General features: G+C 38.3%; 2 long non-coding RNA genes across 5 annotated transcripts in view; one reads left to right on the plus strand and one right to left on the minus strand.

The window, feature by feature from the left end:
• Window positions 1-24,988, minus strand: part of LOC130835799 (uncharacterized) — a 71,693-nt gene that overhangs the window by 44,092 nt on the left and 2,613 nt on the right. For 3 of the 4 annotated variants that reach the window (XR_009049037.1, XR_009049035.1, XR_009049036.1), the window contains exons 2-3: window positions 20,946-21,674; window positions 20,414-20,474 (exon numbers count right to left, since the gene is read on the minus strand). This is a non-coding gene — a long non-coding RNA (uncharacterized LOC130835799). Of the gene's footprint in view, window positions 1-2,110; window positions 2,559-20,413; window positions 20,475-20,945; window positions 21,675-24,988 lie in introns of those variants that run through there. The other variant, XR_009049038.1, reaches the window with a different exon arrangement.
• On the plus strand, window positions 21,623-23,511 carry LOC130835803 (uncharacterized). The gene is made up of 4 exons (XR_009049041.1): window positions 21,623-21,666; window positions 22,157-22,250; window positions 22,827-22,896; window positions 23,216-23,511. It is a non-coding gene; the product is annotated as an uncharacterized LOC130835803 (long non-coding RNA).

Here is a 24,988-nt window from a genome sequence, read left to right on the forward strand (position 1 = left end):
TCTTTTCTTGTGTTTCATGACCTCGACGGTTTTGAGGAGTACTGGTCTGATGTTTTGTAGACTGTCTTTCAATGTGGTTTGCCCAAAGTTGTTCTCATGATTAGACTGGAACGTTACAAGATTTTAAGACTGGGAATGAGACAGATTCCGTTTTCATTTAGAAAGCTCATTCTGGGCATTGAGAGAGAACTAGAATGTTGGTTTCTAATTTAGTGATGATGTTTTCTGCAACATGAGACTTGAGATGATTTCTGAACTTTCATCTCTGTAATTCTTTCATCTTGTTTCAATCCTTTATACAGCATGCAGGTCTTTTTATTTTTGAAAAACAAAAGAGTGATTTTTCTTTCAAAAGAAAAACTGGCAGCAAATAAATAATATGTCAGCAGTGATTAATTCTGAGTGATCAAATATAGGTGGTGGTCATCCTCTTCTCTTGGATTTTTCTCTATCTTTAAAAATGCCAAAATTAAAAAAGGAAAATTTAAACAATGATCTTAGAAAATAGGAGGGAGGAGAAGAAGATGGGAAGAAGGGAACTAGATAAGAGACTATTGGGACTTCCCAGGTGGTGCAGTGGTTAAGAATCCGCCTGCCAATGCAGGGGACACGGGTTCGAGCCCTGGGACAGGAAGATCCCACATACCGCAGAGCAACTAAGCCCTTGCACCATAACTACTGAGCCCACGTGCCACAACTACTGAAGCCCTTGTGCCTAGAACCCGTGCTCTACAAGAGAAGCCGCTGCAATGAGAAGCTTGCGCACTACAATAAAGAGTAGCCCCCTGCTCACCGCAACTAAAGAAAGCCCGCGTGCGTCAACGAAGACCTAACGCAGCCAATAAATAAATAAATAAATAAATTTATTTTTAAAGACAGAGAGACTATTGCAAGAAATAGTTTAGATGAGAGAGATGCTGGAGGCTTGAACTTGGCAGTGAAAAGATGGAAGAGATACTCAGTAAATGGAGTCCAGAGGCCATGGTGACTGCTTGGAAAGGGGGCTCAGGAAGAGAGGAGAGTCTCCAGTTTCTGGCCTAGCAACATGTAGTGGTAATGCCATTCATAGAGCGAGGGAACTCCAAAGGAACAGCAGGTCTGGTGAATAAGGAATGACTACAGTGGTAGACATGCAGGCAGTGGGATGTCCTATCTGACGCTATTGTCTTCTCTTCATTTCTTTCTGACCCTATGTTTTTAGAAGACAGTCTTTCTATTTTTTTCCCATACGTCTTGGACCACTTATTCGATATCTTTTCCTTAAGTTCTCATTTATGTCTCTTGTAGAACCCAGGTATTCCTACAATAGTCATTGTTCAGATTGTCCCTCTCTGTTTCTAGATTTGTGACCATTATTTCTAGATTCATTTAACAATTCTAGATTGTCAAAACTAAGAACCAAGATAGATATATCACCATTAACTAAACTACAGACTTTATTCAGATTTCCCCAATTTTTAAACTAACATCATTTTTTTTTTCCTGTTCCAGGATCCTGTAGCTTTCCCTATTTCTCGTGGAAAAAGCAGAGTGCAAAGATTTCATTCTACCTTTGCCACTTCCCAGAAATATGAGCTTAGGATGAAATTAAACACTCTGAAGATATTTCTTCATTCATGAAATGAGAACGATGGTAACATCAGCTCTGCCTTATTCAGAGTGTTTTTGTGAGAATCACAAATGTGGAGTATGGGTATTTAGTCTGTTCGAGCTACTAGAACAAAATACCAGCTTGAGTGGCTGAAAAACAACAGAAATCTCTTTCTCACAGTTTGGGAGACTGGAAGCCCAGGATCTGGGTACTAGCACGGTCCTGTGAGGGCCTTCTTCCAGGTCACAGACTTCTCGTTGTATCCCTCCCATGAGAAGGAAGGGGCAAGAGAGCTCTCTCAGGCCTCTTTTATAAGGATACTAATCCCATTGGTAAGGACTCTGTCCTCATGACCTAATCATTTCCCAAAGGCCCCACCTCCGTGTACCATCACCTTAGGGGCTAGATTTCAATACGTGAATTTGGGGCAGACACATTCAGACCATAGCAGGTACCCTGAAATACTTCAAAGTGTTTAAAGCTGCACAGACATAGAGCGTTCGATTTTTCCAGTTAACGCCGACTCTCATTTATTGCTAACAGGAGTAGAACTAACATGTGGGTGACTGACAAGATCAGATAATCAAAACATTATGTACACTTGGCTTAGAAATGTATTATTGAAGCATGTTTATGTTTAAATATGGATGTGTCTAATATTCTGGCAATTTAGTTCAAACAAAATACTGATGCCAAACCGAAGATCCAATCCAGAAGGTGTTAAGATGTCCAATCTCCTCTTTCTGACCCCTGCTCAGCTTCTCTCTGTAAACCAGTCCATCCTGGGAACGAACAACCCAATTGCTGCTGTCTTTCACCACCAAGGATGCTTACCTTTTCCCCCATATCCCTTCAGATGGCTTCAACATGTGGGTTTCCAAAAAAAGTCACTTGGTGAGGTGCAAAGTAATAGAGGAACGGCCATGAAAGGTTCACAAAATCTTTACAGTACTATTTAAACTCTCCCCTGAAAAACAAATTAAGCCAAGTTTTACACAAGCTGCTAACAGATGGATAGCAGGATGTGCTTGCAGCAATAAAGTGGAATAGCCATCAGAAGAAAACCATTTAATATCTGCAGTTAACTACCATGTCAGCCTCCTCACCCGCTTCCCTCTCTCAGCCTTTGACCGGCAGGATAGTTCCTCTTAAATGCCTCTATATGAAATGAAACAACGATATCTAAAATTTCAAGCTGAACTTATAGCCTGTCTTGAGCAAAAGTATAAAATTCACGGCAATAGATTTCTGTTCTAAACCCACCTGAGGCTGCTTCTCTGATCTATTGTCTTATTTTCCCCTTCATCTCATTTTTCTTAAACCTAATTTTTACTTACTTTGACCTTATACTATAGGTGCCTTCATAAACTATCCTTGGAAAGTGCTCTTTTATGATATGCATCTTTGCAAACCATCCTCATACATTCTGTTAGGAACTAGACAAAGTAAAATAAATAAATGAGTAAGAATGAATAAACAAATAAATCTGTCTTCACGTTCACTTTTCTTTTCAAAAATTCACCTTTTCCAGGAAATTCCCCAGTGGTCCAGCGGTTAGGACTCCGTGCTTTCATTGCAGAGGGTCTGGGTTCAATCCCTGGTTGGGGAACTAAAATCCCAAAAGCCATGCGGCACTACCGAAAAAAAGAAAAAATTCACCTTTCCCAAAGCATGAGCCCTACATACAGTTTTCAGCATCCTTTTCTGTCTGCCCCACCCCTCTAAATACATACATATGTGTACATATATGTGTGTGTTACATGTATGTACATGTATGGCCGTACATTACACATGTGTACATACATTACATATATGTGTACATGCATATACATACATTACACATATACATATTACATACATTATATAAATGTAATTCCATGCCTGAGTAGTATGTACCTTTTACCTTCACAAATGTTATCTCATTTAATCAGCTCAGAAAAGTTAAATGATTTGCCAATTTGAACCCTAGTCTATCTGATGCAAGATCGTACGGAATTTCCACCACTTTCCCCATTTTTCTGATCTCTGGATTTGGCTGCTAACAGCACTGCAGCTCTGTTGAGCTGCTCATCATCCGGTATGTCCACTGTCACACCAGCTGGTATAAGCCCAGGCAATACTTCTTCACCATGTCTCCTGGTGTCCGTAAAACCTCTTTCTGCAGCTTACAACTTTGTCCCTTAATAGGCAGAGCAAAACACTTTGCTGAAGTAAAATTTACCTTTGACATTCTGTGGAGTGTTCCATCCTACTCCGGGCTATTTTCTAACTTACTACTATCAGTTTAAACTTAAGGAATAATTATCAAATGTTTTAGTCTAGACTTCAACTCTTGATTCTTTCCTGAATTTTCAGATCTCCGTGGGATATCTCTACTTACTAATTTCAATCATTCTAAATTTCAGGTCTTATTACCTAAAATTAATCTTCCTTCAACTATTCTATTTCTATCAGTGAGGTAATATCTCCATTCACTCAGAATAACCATCTTAGATTCTTCTTTAATGTAAACAAAATGGAATTAAATAGAGTTTAACAGTCATTCCCTGCTTCAAAACATATTTTAGATTAGTCCTGTCAGCCACTTTCCTCCACATGAGTCAGAAATACACTTCCAGAATATTACTTAGCCATGAAAAGGAATAAAGTACTGACACATGAAACGAGGTGGATGCCCCTTGAAAACGTTATGCTAAATGAAAGAAGCCAGGCACAAAATTTTACAAATTACATGGCCCTATTTTATGAAATACCCAGAATTAATAAATCTGTAGAGACAAAATGCAGACTGGTGGTTGCCAGAGGCTGGAAAAGGGGGAGAAATTTCTTTTAATAGGTAAGGAGTTTCTCTTTCAAATAAGGGAAATATTTTAGGAATTTCCTGGCGGCCCAGTGGTTAGGACTCTGTGCTTTCACTGCCGAGGGAGGGGGTTTGATCTCTGATTGGGGAACTAGATTCCCGCAAGCCACAAGGAGTGGCCAAAAAGAAAACAGAAAAAAAAGAAATGTTTTGGAGCTAGATAGAGGTGATGGTTGTACAACATTGTGAATGCACTAAATGCCACTGAATTGTTGATTTTAAAATGGTTAATATGCGATGTGAATTTCACCTCAATAAGTTAATTTTTTTTAAAATGGACTTCTTGCAAGTCATCAGCCTCCAGTATCTGCCTATTCCATTCTATTCTGATCCCCTGCTAACAGTTTCATCTTCCTGGAACACCACTTTCATTAGGAATCCACTATGGTTTCCCTTTGCATCAAGGATAAACTCATCTGCTTTCAATGATCAGGGCCCCAAACTAATGTGCACTACACATCATGCATGTCTCCTCAACAAATCTCCAGTGCAGCCACTCATTTCTCAGGCCAGTAGTCTCAGTGTCCACCTAGATGCTCCAACAACTGTCTTTAAGCTTCCTTCATCTTATCCTAGCTTCTCTATGCATCACTCACATCTCTCTTCTCTGAACTTTATGCATTCAGAGTTCTAAAGAATGTAGTGTGTTCATTTCATAGGTAAAACACATATTGCCTAATGAGAGCCTAAATTCCTTTAAGGCTAAATATCATGTCAGAGATGTTGTTGATTCTCAGGCTGGCTACTTTACTTTGGGGAATCTAGGAAGGACTGAAGAAATGCTTCATTGATTACTCATTAACTACTTCTCAGGAAGGTTAATCACCTGTTCCTCCCACTCCTTCTGCTAAGCTATAGTATGCCCTTTGTTTGGAACCTTCCCCAACCTGCTCTGTGAAGTCTTCTCTTTCCATTCCTTATATAGCAAGAAAGAGCTTCTCTAATTTAGGGGAAATTGACTATCTGCCATCTAACAAAGAAACACCATTAAGACACAGGCCCAGGATCTATCAGATGGGATAAAAATGGCAATTTACATTATCCATCTTTCCTTCATAGGGAATTTTTGAAGCCACATCCCTTACCTCTGCTGTGTTCTATGGGAAGAAGATTGATCGTATCTATGCCTAGGAAAAATACTTCAATATATGCTCCCCTCAACAAAAAAACAATAATAATAAAATGAAATAAATCATTAATTGAAAACACTAAGTCTTTTGTCCAGCCAACTAGTCTTTTACAGCCCTGTTCCCCCCCAACCTTGTTCCACATATTTATCATGGGGCATAGGGGAAAAGCATTTCTATGCTGAAACTTGTATCAGAGGTTATGGTTGGGTAAAAGGGGGACGTAAGGAAATCAGTGAGAGTTCAAAGAGTGAAGCTGGAATAAGGGGAGAGATTTTACCTCTAGACTTGGGACATCCCAATGCTTAAATTTTTTATAAGCTCAACTAAGAATAAAGACAAGCCAAACAGGTCTTCCAGTTTTAAGTAGCTTTCCTTTTTGAGATGCAAGAGCGCTACACTCTAGAACAAAGGTATAGGTGGATTGGGAGTAGGAGCAAGATATATATATATATCAACACCCAATAGACATAGATCCAAGCACAGTGGGAATCTGATAAGAGTTCAAATCGGCATAAGAAAGAGATTCCAATTATCTCTAATACCAGAGTTGCCATTTTCATAACATCATGATTATATCATCATGTTTATATACTATGTGCTAGTAAAGTCCATAAGCTTGGTTGTTTTGTACATTTATACATGTATTTTTTCCCATGATTGAGGTTCTTTTTTTAAACGTATTTTTTATGTTATATTTTCATGAGCAATTCTACTTTGGCTTCAGAACAACATTTTTCCACCCACATGGGAAACCCTGCCAAACCTTCAAGGTTTTGCAATATTCTTTTGTAGTATTCCTTTTATCAGGGAATCAAGCAAATATTAATTTTTTTTTCTAAAGAGAGAAGTATGCTTCCCTGGCAAGCACATAAGTTACAGTGTGATATAATATGAACTATCAACACATTCTGTGCGTTCTCCAAAGACTTCAGTCAAGATACCATGGTAGCTGTTAGCTTCAATGAAAGGCGTATGTGTGGAATTAAAGGGCCGAACATGGCTGAGAGCCCTTGAGCCTTTTCATGAACAAATACATAATTTAAGACTTTTGCTATCTTTCTTCCTGGCCAGTTCCTATGATCAATCGCTTCATTTTTCACAAGCCCAGGACTCCTAAGATCCAATGGTTCTTAGATATCCTGCAGTGGGAAACTTTATTCAACACAGAATACCTTTACCACGGAAAACTAGACAGGTTTGAAAGCAGAGGTGACCTGGTCTCAATTCACTGACAGGACATTAGCCCTAGAAACTACAAAGTGCCTTTATTTCTTGAAGTTTAAATTCATTGAAAAGCCACCATGGCAGCTGTTTGAAAGAGAAGAAAGAGGACCGTGGAAGAAATAGAAGAAGAAAAAAAATCAAAGAAGGAGGAGTGCCAAGGAATTCAGTCTCTAGGACACACTTGAGGCTTGAGATAGCACACCCAAGTTTGATTTCTCTCCAAACTCCTGGATGGAATTGCACTTGTGGAAATCCTGGCTCAGATATGCCCTCCTGGAAAGTCAGTGTAGCTTAAAATTTAGGATTGTTTAAGTTTTAAATACCAGAAACATCAAACCAATCCCAATTAGAAACTAGAAAAAAGGACATGAGATTTACTGGAGAAAACCACAAGTGACACTATAGGCAACACAGCTCAGGGCTCCCCAAGGAAAGGATTATTCTCGCATGATTTAGACCAACAGACCCACACTCTAAAAGCTTCCCAGTCCCTTAATTAAAAGAAGCACATTTGGAGGATAGACGTATGCCTGTGCATAATGAGTCATCCCAGAACATATCATTTTAAGCCTGTAACTCATTATCAATTTAAATCATAAAGGATCTGGAATGCAATGTTAGATGCTAACACTGGCAAAGGAACAAATCCGCACACTGGTAACTCTGTGTGTGTGTGTGTGTGTGTGTGTGTGTGTGTGTGTGTGTGTGTGTGGTGTGGTGTGTGTTTGTCCCACCCATGCATACAATAGTATTGACAAATGAGGCCATATGGAGCCTTCATTTCTGGGGTTCCTTGTTTGATCAGGCCACAGTGGCTATTTGATCAAGCTATTATAAGTATCCCTCTTTGCCAATGAGGAAATCGAGATGAATAATGAAAGCTTTCTCAAGACTATACACAGAAAAAGACTACACATAGAAACATGTAGTTTCCCTGCAGAAACTGAGCTCCGTCTTGGAAAGGAAGAAGTCACCTTGCATTCATCAGATTCATTTTCCCATTCATTGCAAAATAGTGATTACATCCCACCAAGTATTAGTTATTCAGCCATTAAGTAACCTGACCCTACCCACTCATAAGGAAACCTCCCTCAAACAATGGAAGAGTTGGGGATTTACCGAGTACAGATCATCAAGGCTCTTGACTGGTAGCCCCACATAAAACTCCTTGTAAAAGAATTAATGCGAAAACCTGAGAGTAATGCAACTCCTTCCTTTCATGGCGACTGGTACGAATTACCACTGTTTCCCAGAGTTACATGTTCTTCCAGAAGAGGAAAGTGTAAGGAGCATAACGGGGGCAGACTGGCATCCTACTCTATGTGAAAATGAAGTCTACCAGATACTATTTTAACCACTGTGCCACCTAGGAAGCCCCTACCAGATACTATTTTAGATAATTTGTTTGAACATAGGAAACTTGTCTTATTGAATATGTCTCAGTAGTTAGGGAGTTCATACCATAATGCTCTGGAGAGATTATAAGTTCTACTTAGTAGATGAGGACAAAAAAAGAAGTGACTTGTCTGTGGTCATAATGTGAATCAATAGCAAACTCTGTGCAAATGTATAAAGTATGAGTAAGTTTTCCATTCTACTCTTTTCAGTATAAGAGAAAGTCAAAGCATGGTCATAATCTTTTACACATGAGGGTCAAACATATTGTTCTTTCTCTGTAAGGTCAGTTTTCCATAGTTCAGCTTTTTGTAAAGTACAGCATGGTTTTCACACAAAGGTAGGCAGATAGATAATATGTAAAGAATCTACTTACTTCCACTTTACAGGCATTTAGTGGGACAATTGGATAACCATTTAACAAATACTTATTGATTTGAATTCAAGATGGTAGATTGACAATACTCCAGTGAAACATTGCTAAACATAAGTATAGATTTTAGCCCAAAATAATAAAGACATTGGGGAGGGGTGAGAATGAGGAGAACATCAGTGAATAGGAGATTAAACAAATTTCTGGGAGACAGATATCAGATGTAGCAATGAAAACTGATGAAGTCAATTGGTTTTCTCAGAAAGGTTCAAGAATATATTAAAATCATAAAGTAAGAACAGAATCCTATGGAAAGTGAAAACTAAGAAAATATGACAAAGATCTAAGCAATTAAAATATAATCATCAAACATATGACCCAGTAATTCCACTCACAGATATATATCCAAGAAAAATGAAAACATAGGTTCACACTAAAATTTGCAATTGAAAGTTCATAGCAGTATTACTTTTATAAAAAATAGTGGAAAACCCCCAAATGTTCATCATCTGATGAATGGATAAACAAAATGTGTTATGTCCATACGATAGAATATTATTCAACCATAAATAGAAATGAAGTACTGACATATGTTACAACAGAGCTGAGCCTTGAAAACATTATGCTAGTGAAAGAAGCCAGACGCAAAAGGCCTCATATTGTATGATTCCATTTATATGAAATACCCAGAATAAGCAAATCCATAGAGAAAAAGCAGATTAGTATATGCCAGGAACTGGGGAAAAGGGGAAATGGGGAAATGGGGAGTGACTGCCAATGTGTATAGGGTTTCTTTTTGTGGTGATGTAAATATTCTAAATTTTAAAAGTCCGTAGTCGTGATAGTTGCACCATTCTGTGAATGTACTAAAAGCCATTGAATTGTACATTTTAATGGATGACTAGTGTAGTATGTGAATTTTATCTCAATAGAGATAAAGATATAGATAGATATAAAATCATCAAGCAAATAATCAAGAGAATACCCCTGAGCTGAAGAACCGAAAAACACCCTCACTTAAATATGTTATTGGGAAATTTCCAAAATCCAAGGATGAAGGGAAGATTCTAAAATCTTATAGATTCTCCTCTACAAAGGAATGAGACTCACTCTGGTGTTGGACGTCTCAGTGGCAGCCCTGGACACTAGGAGACAGTGCTTTCAGTGCTTGGAGGGAAAATGATTTTCAGTACAGGATCCTTTATATACTCAAACTATAAATCAAATAAAACTCAAGGAGACTAAGAAAATTTCCCTCCCATAGGTCCCTCATTAAAGAGTTTCCTAAGGATGCACTCTCACAAAATGTAGATGGAAAAGCAAGAAGAAAGACAATATGAGATTTAGAAAGCAGAAAATTCAACCAAATAGAAGGAAAAGAAAGAAGGCCCAAAATGGCAGCTGTGAACCAGACTCGTGAGGAAAAACCATGCAGATTGCAGTGAGGGGACAGAGACTCCCAAAAGGCATCCAGGAACATTCTCCTTATTCCAGGAACTGGAAACAATCTCCGAGAAAGAAAAGCTACTTAAGCATGAGAGAAAGGTGGATAAAGATATAAGTTTAAAAAGTTCTCGTCTCCTGTGATAGCCATTTCTCATAACAGAAAATTAATAGAAAATCTAAAATAAAAAAGAAATAGGGAACTAAGTATATTATGTAGTGAAATGAAGGTAACCATTAGAAGCACTTAAATCAAAAAAGGTTAAAAATTAAATGTACTTCCATCTGGTAATCAAGTAGTAGTAGAGAAAAGTGAGGAAAAGAAACTATTATTTTCTGCTTATAAACCTTTCTATAGTATTGTTTTAACCATAATTATGTATTATTTTGATTAAATTGTTTTCATATTTAAAAACAAAATATATTCACCTATCACTTACCACATGTAAATTACTACGTTAAGGTATAAAGGGAGGTGCAAAATTGAATAATTTATAGTTTCCATGGGGTGAAACCAAATATACACACCAAATGACCTCTTTGTAAATTGAAATAAATACTGTAAGAAATGTTACCCCGCCCTCCCAAAAAAGGTGCAGCAGGTGATTAATTCTGCCCCCAAATAAAGCAAAGTTGTGGGAAAGAGGTGACATTTGAACTACTCCCTAAGGTATTGGTAGGATTTTGATGGATGGAGAAAGGAAAAAGTATATTCTAGTTTGTCCTAAAATGCATTCCACAAAAGGACAATCATTTTTAGACATTCCTAACCAAAAGCCAATTACACCTTCCAGGAAGGAGCTGTTATTTTTGAAATACTCATCTGAAGAGGAAAAGAAATATTCAGAATATTTCATGCTAAGCTCAGACTTACCTGTACCAGAAAATATTTTCTGAGCTTATGAGTCACTTAGTTATTTAAAGACTAAAATCCTGAGAGAAACAAGATTATATTGTGTGTCAGTGACCGTGAAGATTAAACTCATTTACCTAGAACAGTTTCTGTGGACTTATATATGCTTTAAGTTGACTTCTCTAGTTCTGTAATAAAAATAGCAGAGCTTATTTCATAGAAACTATTTGCACTGAACCATAGTTTGAGTGTTTTCTGCTTTTAATTTTTTATTAGTGCATATTTTGGTAATTTCTAACTCCAAACTTAGGTATTTATTGAAGACTTAGATTCAGAACTAAATCTATTACTATCTACACCAATAAACTTGCTCTAAATATTTCATTTATTTTTCATTGATTTTTTTTAAAGAAATGAGATTTTTTTTCAAAGCCAATTGGGAGTCAAAATAAGTAATTCACACTAAGATTTATTGACTTTTGCTATGAAGTCATATGAAAAAATCAAAAAACTTTTTGATTAAAACAAGTTTATTTTTGCTATCAATCTTTTTAAAAAATTCTTGTTCTGGTATATATTTAAGTAGTGAAAGGCACACAGGTGCCTTTCACTACTTAGATATACACCAAATTGCTATGAGGATGAGAGGGAGAATTTAAATAGTTTAAAAGCTTAAAAAGCAGATTTAATAGTTAATGATGATCTTTTTTTTTTTAACATCATGAAGTTTCATTAAAACCTCCTCTGTCTCCTGTTTATTCTTCCACTTTACGTACTTAATCTCAACTGCTTTCACATATCAACCTCATTTACTCAGGCAGAGATAAGACTAGCAGGAAGGAAAAAAATGGACCTTAGTATTTTAAGTCGACAAATACTTATTGAGTGCCTATTTTGTACATAGAACTATGCTAGCTTCTCTGGAGAACACCAAAGTAGTATGAAATCTGATCTCTGGTCTCAATCTTCCTAGAGAGATTAAGTGAACATGAGATTGCAAAACAACAATATTGGAATAAGTGCCAATGGAAGGGGCCCAGACAGCAACTGGTAGAATTTTGGAGAATGAAGGACTCAGATGGAGCTGGAATGGAGTAAGGGAAGATGTGGGCCTTGAGGGCTGAGTTTAAACGGTCAGATGGGTAGGGAGAAGCAGCAAGCTCAGGCCATGTAAAAGGCTATGGCATGAACCCTGTTGCAAAGACAGAAAGGACTATATTGTATTTTGAAATTCTAGTTTGACCAAAGCGAGGCAAACTCTCAGTTAGGGAAGAGTGGGATAAGGTTGGAGTAGTCAGGAGTCGATCTGTAGGCAATTTTGGAAGTATTATGTTGGCCATAGGAAAGCATCAAAATGCTGTGAGATAGAGGATGACACAGCAAAACCAGCTTTTGAGTAGATTAATACTGCAACCCTGTACAGAATGAGTATTGGGAGAAGCAGAGGATAGAAGATAATTCAACTTTCCAGATGTGAGGTGATGGGAATCTAAATTATGGTGGTAGTAGAAAAAGATAAAAAAGAAAGAACAGATATGGAAAAAAAAATCAAACAACACATCCACAGGATTTGTTTGTTGACTAATTTCAGACAGCACTTGGGTGTATATATAAATATAACTATGAATACTTCCTATCCCAACATGTTCAAAACTGAGCTTGGAATCTCCCACCAACCAAACCTGATCTTCCTTCTGTGTTTGTGTTTTTGTTTTTGTTTTTCTCAGTAAATGGTATCTTCATCCATCCAGATGCCCAAACAAGAAATCTAGATGGAGGTTGGTACCAATTCTTCACTCTTTTTTTTCCTCACTCCCATCACCAATCAATCACCAAGTCCCAATATTCCTCTATTATTTCTCATATCTACCCACTTCTCTCCTACTTTCTATTTTACCCTGGTCCTGGCCACCAGCTCTTGTCTGGGTCATCACAGGACTCCTAATCTTTCTTCCTGCCATTTGTCACACTGCTCCCCAATACATTCTTTTTTTTAAAGATTTATTTATTATCTATTCATTTATTTTTAACTGTGTAGGTCTTTGTTGCTGCGTGTGGGCTTTCTCTCGTTGCGGCAAGCGGGGCTACTCTTTGTTGTAGTGTTCAGGCTTCTCACTGCGGTGGCTTTTCTTGTTGCAGAACATGGGCTCTAGGCACAAGGGCTTCAGTAATTGTGGTGCATGGGCTCAGTAGTTACGGCACACAGGCTTAGTTGCTCCCTGGCATGTGGGATCTTCCTGGACCAGGGCTTGAACAAGTGTCCCCTGCATTGGCAGATGGATTCTTAACCACTGTGCTACCAGGGAAGTCTACCCCCTACAAAACATTCTTAAAACCATAATTTGAATGATCTTTTTAGAAGTAAATCTGATCTGATAGTAGAAATATTGCAATTTAACCCACTCACACATGCAAACAAAATGTAGCTTCTTTACTTTCATTTTCTTCATGGTTCCTCATCCCACAGAGTAGTAGAACAGAGTGGGAAGGACTTAAACTTGCCAATGGAGAGCACATCCATTTCTTCTATTTTTAAATCTCTTTCAAGTATCTCAAACTTCCTTGGAGTTTGGTTCTATCTCACAGACTCTTTCTCTCTCAAATTTTCAACAACGCTATCAATCTTATAGCTGCTGGGAATGTTCCTGCCACCCAGAAAAAAGATGAGATTCCCCAGTGATTGTTCCTCCATAGTAGTTCCCTCTTCACTCATCAATCCACCAAATCCACATATCCTTTACTTTGTGTGAGATTTGGCTTACTTGGAAATATCTAAATCAAGACTACTTCCTGTTCAGGTGCAAGTCATGTAACTGATGTTGGTAATTTGTGACCTAGTGCACCCAGTCCATTAGCCCCTTTATAGGCTTAAAATGGTACATGGAGGCAGCAGTGACGTGCTCTCCAAGAATTTTGAACAAGAGCATTGAGTATCCTGTGAATATTACATACTTTGGTCTTGCCTTTTTTTTTTTTTTTACTTTTTTCTGAAGAAAGTATACATTTCTTGTAAAATTGAATTCTGTATTTAAGAATCAACACAAATAGAGGCACAGTAGCTTTTGTCTATCCATCACTCTTTCCCCCTCCTCCTTGTATGAACAGACTCTATCAACTTTATAAAGGGGTTTCATGGAACTCAATTTGCAGTCTTCCTGGACACAGCAATCGTCAAGGAATGAGCACATGAGCCAAACAGGACTACTGAGAGTCTTCACAGGATTTCTTTGCTGGGGATGCCAACTGAAGAATCACTTGTTTCTCAAATCACTACATCAAAGATTGCCTATAATCAAGTCAACCTCTCCCCAAGTCCCTCCAGCACAGAGTAAGCCAGGCTCCCATGCAAGAGAATGGAGCTGGCTTTGGAGGGAAGGAGAGACAAAGCAGATAACTAGTGAGCGCTGAGGCCATCCAAGTCTCCAGTCTTACTCATTGCTTAAGGCCAGTAAGACCCTTGCCCTTTCCATTTGGTTATATTTTTCCATACATTTCCTTTTGTTGTTTAAGCTGAAGTGGGCTTCTGCCAGTGCAGCCAGAAGTCTTGGCAATTCAGGATGAAAGCAAGGATACACCAATTCAGAATCCCGGTAATAATCAAGGGCTTTAAAATCAGACAGACTGCTCACATATATGGAATCTAAAAATGGTGCTGATGAACTCAGTGACAAGAACAAGGAAGCAGATACAGAGAATGGACTGGAGAACTTGAGGTTTGGGAGGGGGTGGGGGGTGAAGGGGAAGCTGAGACGAAGCGAGAGAGTAGCACAGACATATATATACTACCAACTGTAAAATAGATAGTCAGTGGGAAGTTGTTGTATAACAAAGGGAGTCCAACTCGAGGATGGAAGATGCCTTAGAGGACTGGGGCGGGGAGGGTGGGGGGGACTCGAGGTGGGGGGAGTCAAGGAAGGGAGGGAATACAGGGATATGTGTATAAAAACAGATGATTGAACCTGGTGTGCCCCCAAAAAAATAATAAAAAATAAATAAAAAATAAAAAAAATAAAAATAAAATAAAAGAAGAATCTGAAAAAACAAATAAATAAATAAATAAAATTAAAAAAAAAATCAGACAGACTGGATTTAAATTCTCTTTTACTCATTATCATGTGACCTTGGAGAAATTGCTTAACTCTCAGCTTCCTTAAGTTGCAAATGAAAAGTAACACTTATTTTGCATATTTTGTGAGGATTCCTTGTTACAATGCAAGTGCCAGTTGATGGCACAAATAAATGTCCGGTAAAGATCTGTTGCAGTTCTTATTATTGTTATCATTAGTGTCATGATCTAACAGAATAAAATTACTTTCAGGCCATAATAAGACTTCAACATAAGCTGAGGTATCCATATATCTAAAGAAATCCTATATTTATCAGCAGGGGGTTAATCAGAGAGCTATACTGTGGCTGGTCCCTGGCAAGACAACATAAATATGGAGTCCTCTAGGAAGATAGACACATCTGAACTACTTTCAGGGAGTGCTCTGTTCTTCTGGTTTACATGAACCACTCCCTTGCTCTGAGTCCACCCGTATTCACCAAAGCGCCTCTTGATATGGTCCATCAGACAATTTCTCCAGGAGAGATTAAGTGGAGGCTAACGAGACTGGGATACCTTCTGCTGCTGCCTTTGCAGCAGGTTTTTAATGTTGTCCCATTCCTTTGGCTGCCTGCCCCAAGGAAGATGATGTCCAGTGTTCCTAACCTCTAAGTTTAGATTGCCTACAAGGGCCAAGCAGGTAATATAAATAAGAAGCAGGCTGAGGGGGAAAGAGAAGGAGTGGAGAGGACTTGTTGAAATATAAAAGGCAGTGCCAGCCTATTGTTGTATATGGAAATGACCCAATACTGACAGATCACCTGACTCTGAAAAGAAGCTGGAAGTGTAGATTTAGAAAATAAATAAATATAAAAATATATTTATAAAATAAGGCTCTTTTTTAAAAATGTTCAATGTTATGTAGGCCAGACTATACCTGCTAGACCTAGCCCACAGGGACCAGTTTGACTCAGATACCCTGAATATGGATAACTTCAGTTAATAACTTCACTGCCCCATCTTCTTTCTGGATTCTTTTACTATTAGGATAAGTGTATATTCCTTTGGGACTGTCTATGTAGAATTTTCATTATGGAGTGCCTAAAGAAGGACCACATGATACAGATGGGTGTTTAATTCATAAAAGCTGTTAATAATTTTAAATATCCATTTAGAGGTAGAGAGGAACCTCCACTACCTTGCAAACTCCATCAAAATGGAATTTCAGAGTAAAGGGATTTGGTAAGGCATAAACCCAAAAAAAGACAAAGAACGCTGGAGATACGAATACAGCTACTAAATTTTAGAAACTGAAGAGCAGAAAGATTAGTGGTTAATGACTTAGCAGATTTCAGAAAGCAAACAGTGGCAAAAGCCAAGAATTAATCAGATCGTACCACAGAACTCTCAAAACCTTGGAAATTGACAATATTGAGTAATCTTAAACCGGGATGAAAGTAGAGCTAAAAACCAAGAAGATTGGTTAGAAGTGTGATTAAGAAGCAATTAAAATTCCCATATCCCAGCCTACTCTAGGAGAAAACCGAAGGCTTCCTCTCTGGACAGGATAAAGAGAAGATCTATGGATCAAAGGACACCAAGCTAAGTCAAGGGCATTGGGACCATTCTGAAGATAAAGGGATTACGGGAAAGTGTACAGAATGAATGTTGAGACCTTGAGACTTCTTTTCCCAGCTCCCAAGGTGCTGACAGCCAGAATCATGCTTCTTGGGAAAGAGCTCAGCGGTACCTTCTGTGGAAGACTGTAACCAGGCTTAGGTAAAAAAATTGAAGTTGCTAACACTACGGATTCTCCAATAAAACTTCCGGGGAAGCAGACAGCTGGCAAGGCAAACCTCATGCCAAGAAACTCCAAACAATTTTTAGGGCCCCACTCTTAAGTATGAACAGACAACCAAGGATCACCAGACAGTTAAGAAGGCATCTAATGTAAAAGACGGTGTGGGAAAAAAACAGTGCAAAGGAAACAGACAACGCAGAGAAACCTTACCAAAGAGTATCTTTAACATCCTCAGAGTCAAAGTAACAACAACAACAACAAAAATTCAGATAATAAAGGTGCTTTGGAAATTAAAAAAAAAATATATATATATATAACAGAAAGGAAAAAAATAGGAAATGGAAAGATCATGTTGAGAAAATATCCCAAAAGAAACACGAAAAGACAGTGATGGAAACTTGGGAGATTAGGTCCAAAATAGAGACTTCATTCCAAATAATAAAAGTTCCAGAATGAAAGAATAAAGAAAATGGATGAGTTGAAATCAGCAATAAAATAATTTAAGAAATTGTCCAGAACTAAAAAGCGTGAGTTTCCTGATTGAATGGCCCTCTGAGTACCCAGTCCAATGGACAAAAATAACCGTACATGCAGCTATATCATGGTGAAATTATAGAACACTGGGCCTGGAAAAAAAAGATGATACTACAATTTTCTAGAGATGAAAAAACAGATCCCAAGGACCAAGGATCAGAATGACATTGGACTTTCTAGCAAAAACTTTGGGGAAAATAATAAAGTGATACATTCAAAGTTCTGCAGGGAAAAAAAAAAAATGATTCCCATCATGGAAATCCATTCACAAGAAAACCATTAACTAAATTTGGGGGTAGGATAAAGACATTTTCAGATATTCAAAGTGTCAGACTATTTGTCTACCTTGCATCAATGTACAGAACACAAATGGAAGAAATGCTTTGTCAAAATGGGGAAACAAGCTGAGTGAGATTATCCGCAGTTATTGCTTGATTAGCATGTTACCAAACTAAGATAGGAGAGATCCTAGCCTGTGATTATCTAAAAAGATTCAAGCCAGGTCCTGAAGACTGTAATGTAATCATTCCTTACCTTCTACTTTGAGTTATCTGCATTTACCTTTTTCTTCAAAGCATATGAAAAGGGATTCATTTAATGAGAGGTGATGTTTCATAGAAAAAATAAGAATTAAAAAAACTTCACCCCTTCCATCGATGAGAGACTTGCAACATGCAAAATTAAAATAAACTATGAAATTGTAATTATTGAAAGGGTTTGACACCAGCATCAAGACAGGAATTAATGGAATAAAATATCTAGAAACCCATCCTAGCACAGGTGATAATGTAGAATCTAATAAAGTTGCCACTACAAGCAGGTTAAGTGGGGGTGAAGGGGGCAGCAAAAATAAGATTATTTCGTAAGTGGCACTGAGAAAACTGTTTAAAATATTTGGTGGAGATTATTATATTGTTCCTTATGTATTTCACACCATCAATCACCCTCACCATATTAACTGACAGCAAAAAATGAATACTTTTCTATGTCTTGCTAAAAAAACAAAAACAAAAACAAGTAAGATTAAAAACTGGTATCTGCAGAAAAAGATAAGAAATCCCCAAAGGATGGCAAGGGGAACAAAACTTACATAGGAAAGGAAAAGTACTAATAATATACTACCCGGCTCATTCCATATAACTTGTATGGAATATATTTTATGACACAATACATTATGTATTATCTAATTGTATTATGTAAAGAAAGAACTTTAACCTGACCAAAATAATGATTTAACTCTATTTAAAAGAGAGAAAGATGGGAAATATGGGTGAATATAGCAGGGGGTGGAAAATGTGGGTGAAAAGCTAAATTCTCATCTTCTAGAGTTAAAATCAAATGATGATCCCTAACATTGGGGGGAAGAAAGAGAGAGAGAGAGAAGAAAAAGAATATAAACCTGTTATTGAGAGATAAGGAGGTAAATATCATGCCCTACAAAGCATGTAGTAGGGGTAAGGGTAGTTGTCTGTGTAGAAAGGGAAATAAAAACAATTAGAGGAGGAGGACGGAGGTGGGGGAGGTGCAGAGGGAGGGGATGAAACAAGAAGAATGAAGATTTTCAAACAAATCTTATAATACAATTTGACTCTTTTGAGTTATGTGCATCTATAATGTCGTTAAGCATAAACATTAAATTAAACATAATTTTGAGCAATGTTCTTTTTTTTTTCTTTTCCATTATGGTTTATCACAGGATATTGAATATAGTTCCCTGTGCTCTACAGTAGGACCTTGCTGTTTATCCATCCTATATTTAATAGCTTGCCTCTGTTAATCCCAAACTCCTAATCTTCCCCTCCCCTACCTCCTCTCCCCCTTGGCAATCACAAGTCTTTTCTCTCTATCTGTGAATCTATTTTTGTTTCATAGATATGTTGATTTGTGTTGTATCTTAGATTCCACATATAAATGATATCGTATGGTATTTGTCTTTCTCTGTCTGGCTTAGTTCACTTAGTATGATAATCTCTAGGTCCTTCCATGTTGCTGCAAATGGCATTATTTCAATCTTTTCGATGGCTGAGCAATGTTATTTTAGACCACTGCTAGTTAATGAAAGGATAAATTGAGAGAAAAATTAACACTCAGTAGGTATTTAAGTAGGTACTTAGATATTTTTATGGATAAATCAACCAAAGATAAATATTCATATTAAATATAAGAGAATTCATTCAAGAGTCAATTAATAAACAAATTGATTGAATTTATTGATAAATAAATAATGAATCAAAAAAGAACGTTACAGAAATACCACCAAGGTCTTTTAACTTTCAACTTCTTGTATTTGTTTCTGTGCAAATTCCTATCACCAATTCAGTCACTAATCATTCCTGGCATAGAGCAGATATTAAGCAATGTTTGTTTTTTTGAATGAACATGTGAGTAAATGTTATAAAAGAACTTATTCTCATCACTGACAAAACTTAGAGTAAAAAGATACTTTCACTTTCCTATAAGGTCTGTCACTCACATCATCTGGCACCCAGACTGCTCTCCCTTTCTTGCTTACGTTCTTCTTCTTATTACGTAGTCAAGAAACCTTACTTTAAATTTCCTTTGTACATTATAGTACCTTTGCATTAAAAAAATTTAAGAAATGATTGACAGTTTCTAATCCAAGATACCAGCTTCTCCATGTCCAGGAAAGGAAAGAGACGAATGTCTATAATGGGATTTAGAGAGAAGACAGATTTACTTAGGCTGATTCAGTGCCTCCGTAGAGAGGTGAGGCTGTCTGACCTCAGCCGTGCAAAGTGGGTAGAGCAGGTAGGCTGGGAATCAAGAGAGACCAACTAGGTGCCCTGTGACTATCCCTACCCTGGGTCTCCTCACACAGTTTCTCCATTTGGATTGGAAGGCTATAAATTTCCAGAACACCAGACACGCCCAGGTTCCAATGCAAGTACAAAAACATATCTCATCGCCAAATCCAAATTACTTTTGTATCATCTACCATTGAGATTATGTCCTGTTCTTCCCTTTTCCCTCAGTGCTGATAAGCAGGTCAACTGCGTAGTCGTTAATTAAGAAAAAGAAAATGGGATTAATGGCTTGACCAGAAACCCTGCAGGGTCACGGACGAGTGAATAGAAGACGGGCTGTTTCCTATCACATCCCCAGCTCAATCAGTGACTTATGCAAGAGAGTGAGTAACTGCTTACCTCAATTTCACTGTGAGGTGAGAACAACATGTCCTTCCTTCTTCCTAGCATGCTGTGAAAACTGCAAAGATAACATCTTAAAATACCAAAATACTAGGAAAAGAATGATACCATAGAAACATGATCTTATCACTGCACTCCAACGTAGCATATATTTTCCTCATACACAGCACAAGAAACATTCTTTCATAACAGACACAAAAATTTGAAAAGAAAGGAATTGCAGTCTGCTTTGTGAGTAAATCTTTTATCAAGAGCTTTAGAGAATATAAATGTCTCTCCTCAGTCATATGCATTTATTTGATTTCAATAAATGTTACATATATTCAAGGGAGAGGAAAACTTGCTCAATAACTAACCGAGGTTTAGATTTAAGTCTTTACCAATAGTGTATAAACATTCCCTAGGGTTTGGAGGAAATAGAAAAGTATCATTTTAGGCTACTTTTTATTCCAATTTCATTCTGAAATTTCAGAGTTACTAACACTTTTCAAAGAGTATTAAAAAACAAACTAACAAAACAACAACTTACCTCAAGGGCAAGTATGACAACATGGTCCTTATTTTGTAAGATAAAGGATATTACTGGCCAGTAGACGTGTTCATAGGAGATTGACATTTTCACTTCCAAACTACGAGCCCAGATCTATTGATCCCAATGGCAAAATTCCAGGAAGAATTCCACGCATATGTTATACATAGCTAAATAGGCATTAGGTCAGAATATAAAATGTTTCAAGCTTTGTGCCAACTCTAATTGTTAGATGTTTCTAGAACACAGTGTTGAAAAAATTCTGAGGCCACATCTGGTTTCAGTGATAGAGTGCTGTGATCAATTGACAATCTCACAGTCACAAGAATAGGGAGTGGTGACACACAAATGCTGGGATGAAAAGCAAATGTCTCCTAACATAGTGACACTTTCCTTATTAGCCGTAAGTGTTTAACTTAGATGGTATTAATATTGACTTGTTATTGAGAACCTACTAATTGCCAGACCTCATGCTTTTGATATTTTCCAAACAGAATCATCTCATTATTTTTCACAAAAATCCTCTGGTGGATGTATTATCATTCGCTGTTCCCAGATAAGCAAATGGGGCAAAGAGCTTAAGCAACGTTCCCAAGGCCACCAGCTAATAAGTTGAGACAGATGCAAATTCGAGTCTGTTGACTCCCAGTCCTTCGTGCATCACTTAACTCAGAGTTCAGGAACGTGTAGCTGAAAAGACTCTGGAGCGGCTTATCCAATGGTAATTTTCTGTAACAAAATGACATAAAAGTTTGTCTAAAAAATGTTGGCTTGGTGTTTCCCCAATCTGACTGCTTCAGATAGCCTTTTCCTACGGAGCCTCTTCAAAAGGTCTCTCTCATATAGCCTCCCCACCTCCCCCCGCAACCCCATACAAATGAGCACAGATCTCTATTCTATGCTAAACTGCACAGGTATTACTCTACTAAACCTTCCTGCTTCCACCCAATTTCTTAGGCTCTGCCTCTACTCCCTCACCTCCTATTCTCCTTCTGCTCCTCACCTTTCACAGGATTCAAAACTCACAAGTGATGTAAAACATGCAAAGCCCATGTGCTCTGCTTGGTTGCATTTCTGTTTGCTCTTGGTACCACTTAACAGTGTTGACACCCGCTACTTCTCGAGACAGCCCCTCTTCCCTCCCTGGGCTTCCATGAGGCTCCTGTGCATTCCCGCTCCCCTCATGACTCGTTTTCTGTTTCTTTCAATAGATCACTCTCACTCTCGGCATTCCACACACCCAGAATATCTCTCCCTCCATCCTCTACACCAGGGCTCAGCAAACTTTCTGTAAAGGGCCAGATGGTAAGTATTCTAGACTTTGCGGGCCATAGGGTCTCGGCCACAGTAGCGCTCCACTCCACTGTATCTGAAAAGCAGTGCAGACAGCATGTAAAAGATTGGGTGTGACTGCGTTGCAATAAAACTTTACTTATAAATATTAAAATTTAAATTTCATATAATTTTCATGTGTCAAAGCATGCTATCCTTTTTCCATTTTTTTTTCAACCATTTAAACACCCTTCTTAGTCACAGGTCCATACTAAAACAGGCAGTGGGTAGGGCAGTCAACTGCCAACCACTGAGCCACACTACAAAATTCAACTTGCCTTTTTTTTTTAATTGAAGAATAGTTGATTTACAATGTCATGTTAGTCTCAGGTGTACAGCAAAGTGATTCACTTATATACATAGGCATGCATATATATATATATATATATATATATATTCTTTTCCCTTATAGCTTATTACGAAATATTGAGTATAGCTCCCTGTGCTGTACAGTAGGTCCTTGTTGGTTATCTATTGTATATATAGTAGTGTGTATCTGTTAATCCCAAACTCCTAATTTATCCCCTCCAATCTATCTTTAAAATCCAGCTTAAATCCAACCTCTTCCTCAGAGCCTTCTTTAAGGACCCCAGATTAAAGGGCCGTCTTCTTCGTCTAAGTAAGTACGTCTAATTAATCCAACTGGCAATTGTCATTGTTACCTTGCCTCATTTTCCTCATTGTTGCCTGAACCTTAAAAAAGATTTAAATATTTTACTGGTTTTATGTTTCTCACGTACATAAATTTTGTTTTCCTAAACAGACTACAAAATCTGTAAGAATAGAAACGATGTGTTAGATATATCTATCCTCCTTGGTGCCTTGCAGATTGTAGGTTTTCAATAAATCTCAGTTTGTGATCTAATGTTAACGTTAACAATACATTTTGGGGACTTCCCTGGTGGTCCAGGGATCAAGACTCTGTGCTCCCAATGCAGGGGGCCCAGGTTCGGTGGCTGGTCAGAGAGCTAGATCCGGCACGCTACAACTAGGAGCCCGCATGCTACAACTAAAAAGATTCTGACTGCCGCAACGAAGATCCCGTGCGCAGCAAAGAAGATCTCGCGCATCGCAACGAACACCCAGTGCAGTCAAATAAATAAATAAATGTATAAATAAATATTAACAATATCTTTTAAAACACTATGTTAAACAAATGGATGGCGAGCTAAGTGTTGGCTCTATATTAGGCACTGACTGAAAGCTTTCGTATACATTAATACACTAATAATTATTTCCATTTACCCTCACAACAGTACAGAGAGATAGGTAGTATTATCCCCATTTTACCAAAGAGGAAACTGAGACTCAGAGGCAATTAACTTGCTTATGCCATGCAGATCTACTGACTTCATATCCGGACTTTTACATTTGCTTCTCTTCAGAAAGAAGAATGTAAGTCTTTTCTCCACAATTATGATTATCATCCTCCCTTTTAGAACCCTATAGTCCTGGATGAAGAACCAAGTGTAAAGTCTGCAAACGCTCAGTGAGCTTATTATATCCAGGTTCCTCTAGCAGAAATCATGTCCATCCTTGACCCCCGTCTGTTCTTAACCCTCTAAATCCAATCTGTCACCCACTGTTGCCTATTCAATCCCAGTTCTGCCCACGTAACGCTTCTCTGCTAAACCACTTCAAAATACCCTTAGTTGGTCTCTCCACTTCAAGGCTTGCCTCCTTCCAATTCATTCTTCCCTCTACTATCAGAGACCTTTCTAAAGCATGAATTTGCCCATGTTACTCTCCTGCGAAGCCCTTCAAAGATGTCCCTTCACCCTTAGGAGGCATCTACATCCCTCGAAGTGGTATATGAGGCCCTCCACCACCTAGCCCCTGCCTGGGCCCTAGGTCTCCCCTCACAGCACATGTGCCCTCAGGCTCTGTGCACCAGCTTCTTTCAGTCCTTCCATCTCATCGTGGTCTCTGTACTCAGCTTTGCCTTCTCATCCTCTAGGAAGATTTTTGTTGCTCTCTTCAGCAAAGGGAAAAAAAGGGAAGACCTGGATCACAGGAGACCATGACAAGGAGGCAGAGTCCTGTGCCAAGGGGCCCTCTGTATAGAATTTTCCTCTTTTTCCTCTTTACCTAGCTATTCATCACTCACCCTTCAAGGCTCATCTTTTGAATAAACGAATGAATGACATCCTCTTCTCTTTGGACCATAATACCATCCCACAGTGGGCATTTCTTCCTCTAGATTGTCTTACCTATCCACACCTCTCTATTACCTTGTTTGGCAGAGATACCTTCTGCCTCTACACGTTTAGTCACCTGGTTACTAATTGGATGCCCCAATTTATATGCTGACTGCTGAAGGGGCTGTTCAGTGCTTTCTCCATCTGTCCACTCTCTGCATTCCAAGATGACCAGATGGTGCCATCAAAGAAGTCTAGAAGAAAAACTCTGTATTTACATGTCCTAGATATAGCACAGTCAGTCTACCTACCAACTGACTGTATCCTTCACCTGAAATACTCTCTTATAACTTCCCCACATCTCCTAACACCGCAGACACCTCAACATTCTTCCAGGATCTTAGGAGCCCAGGTCAATCAAGTCGATCTACTACCACCTGTGGTAGCCACAGAGCTGCATCACCCAATCTCCTTTCAAGGAAGGACTTGCTGCCCGGCTCTAGAGGGCGTGATCAGCAGACAGACTACAGCTGTAAACTCCTCCTGCAGAGAATGCCTTTGACTGAGGTCAGG

Source organism: Hippopotamus amphibius, chromosome 14 (genome assembly GCF_030028045.1).
Source record: "Hippopotamus amphibius kiboko isolate mHipAmp2 chromosome 14, mHipAmp2.hap2, whole genome shotgun sequence".
NCBI classification, from domain to species: domain Eukaryota; kingdom Metazoa; phylum Chordata; class Mammalia; order Artiodactyla; family Hippopotamidae; genus Hippopotamus; species Hippopotamus amphibius.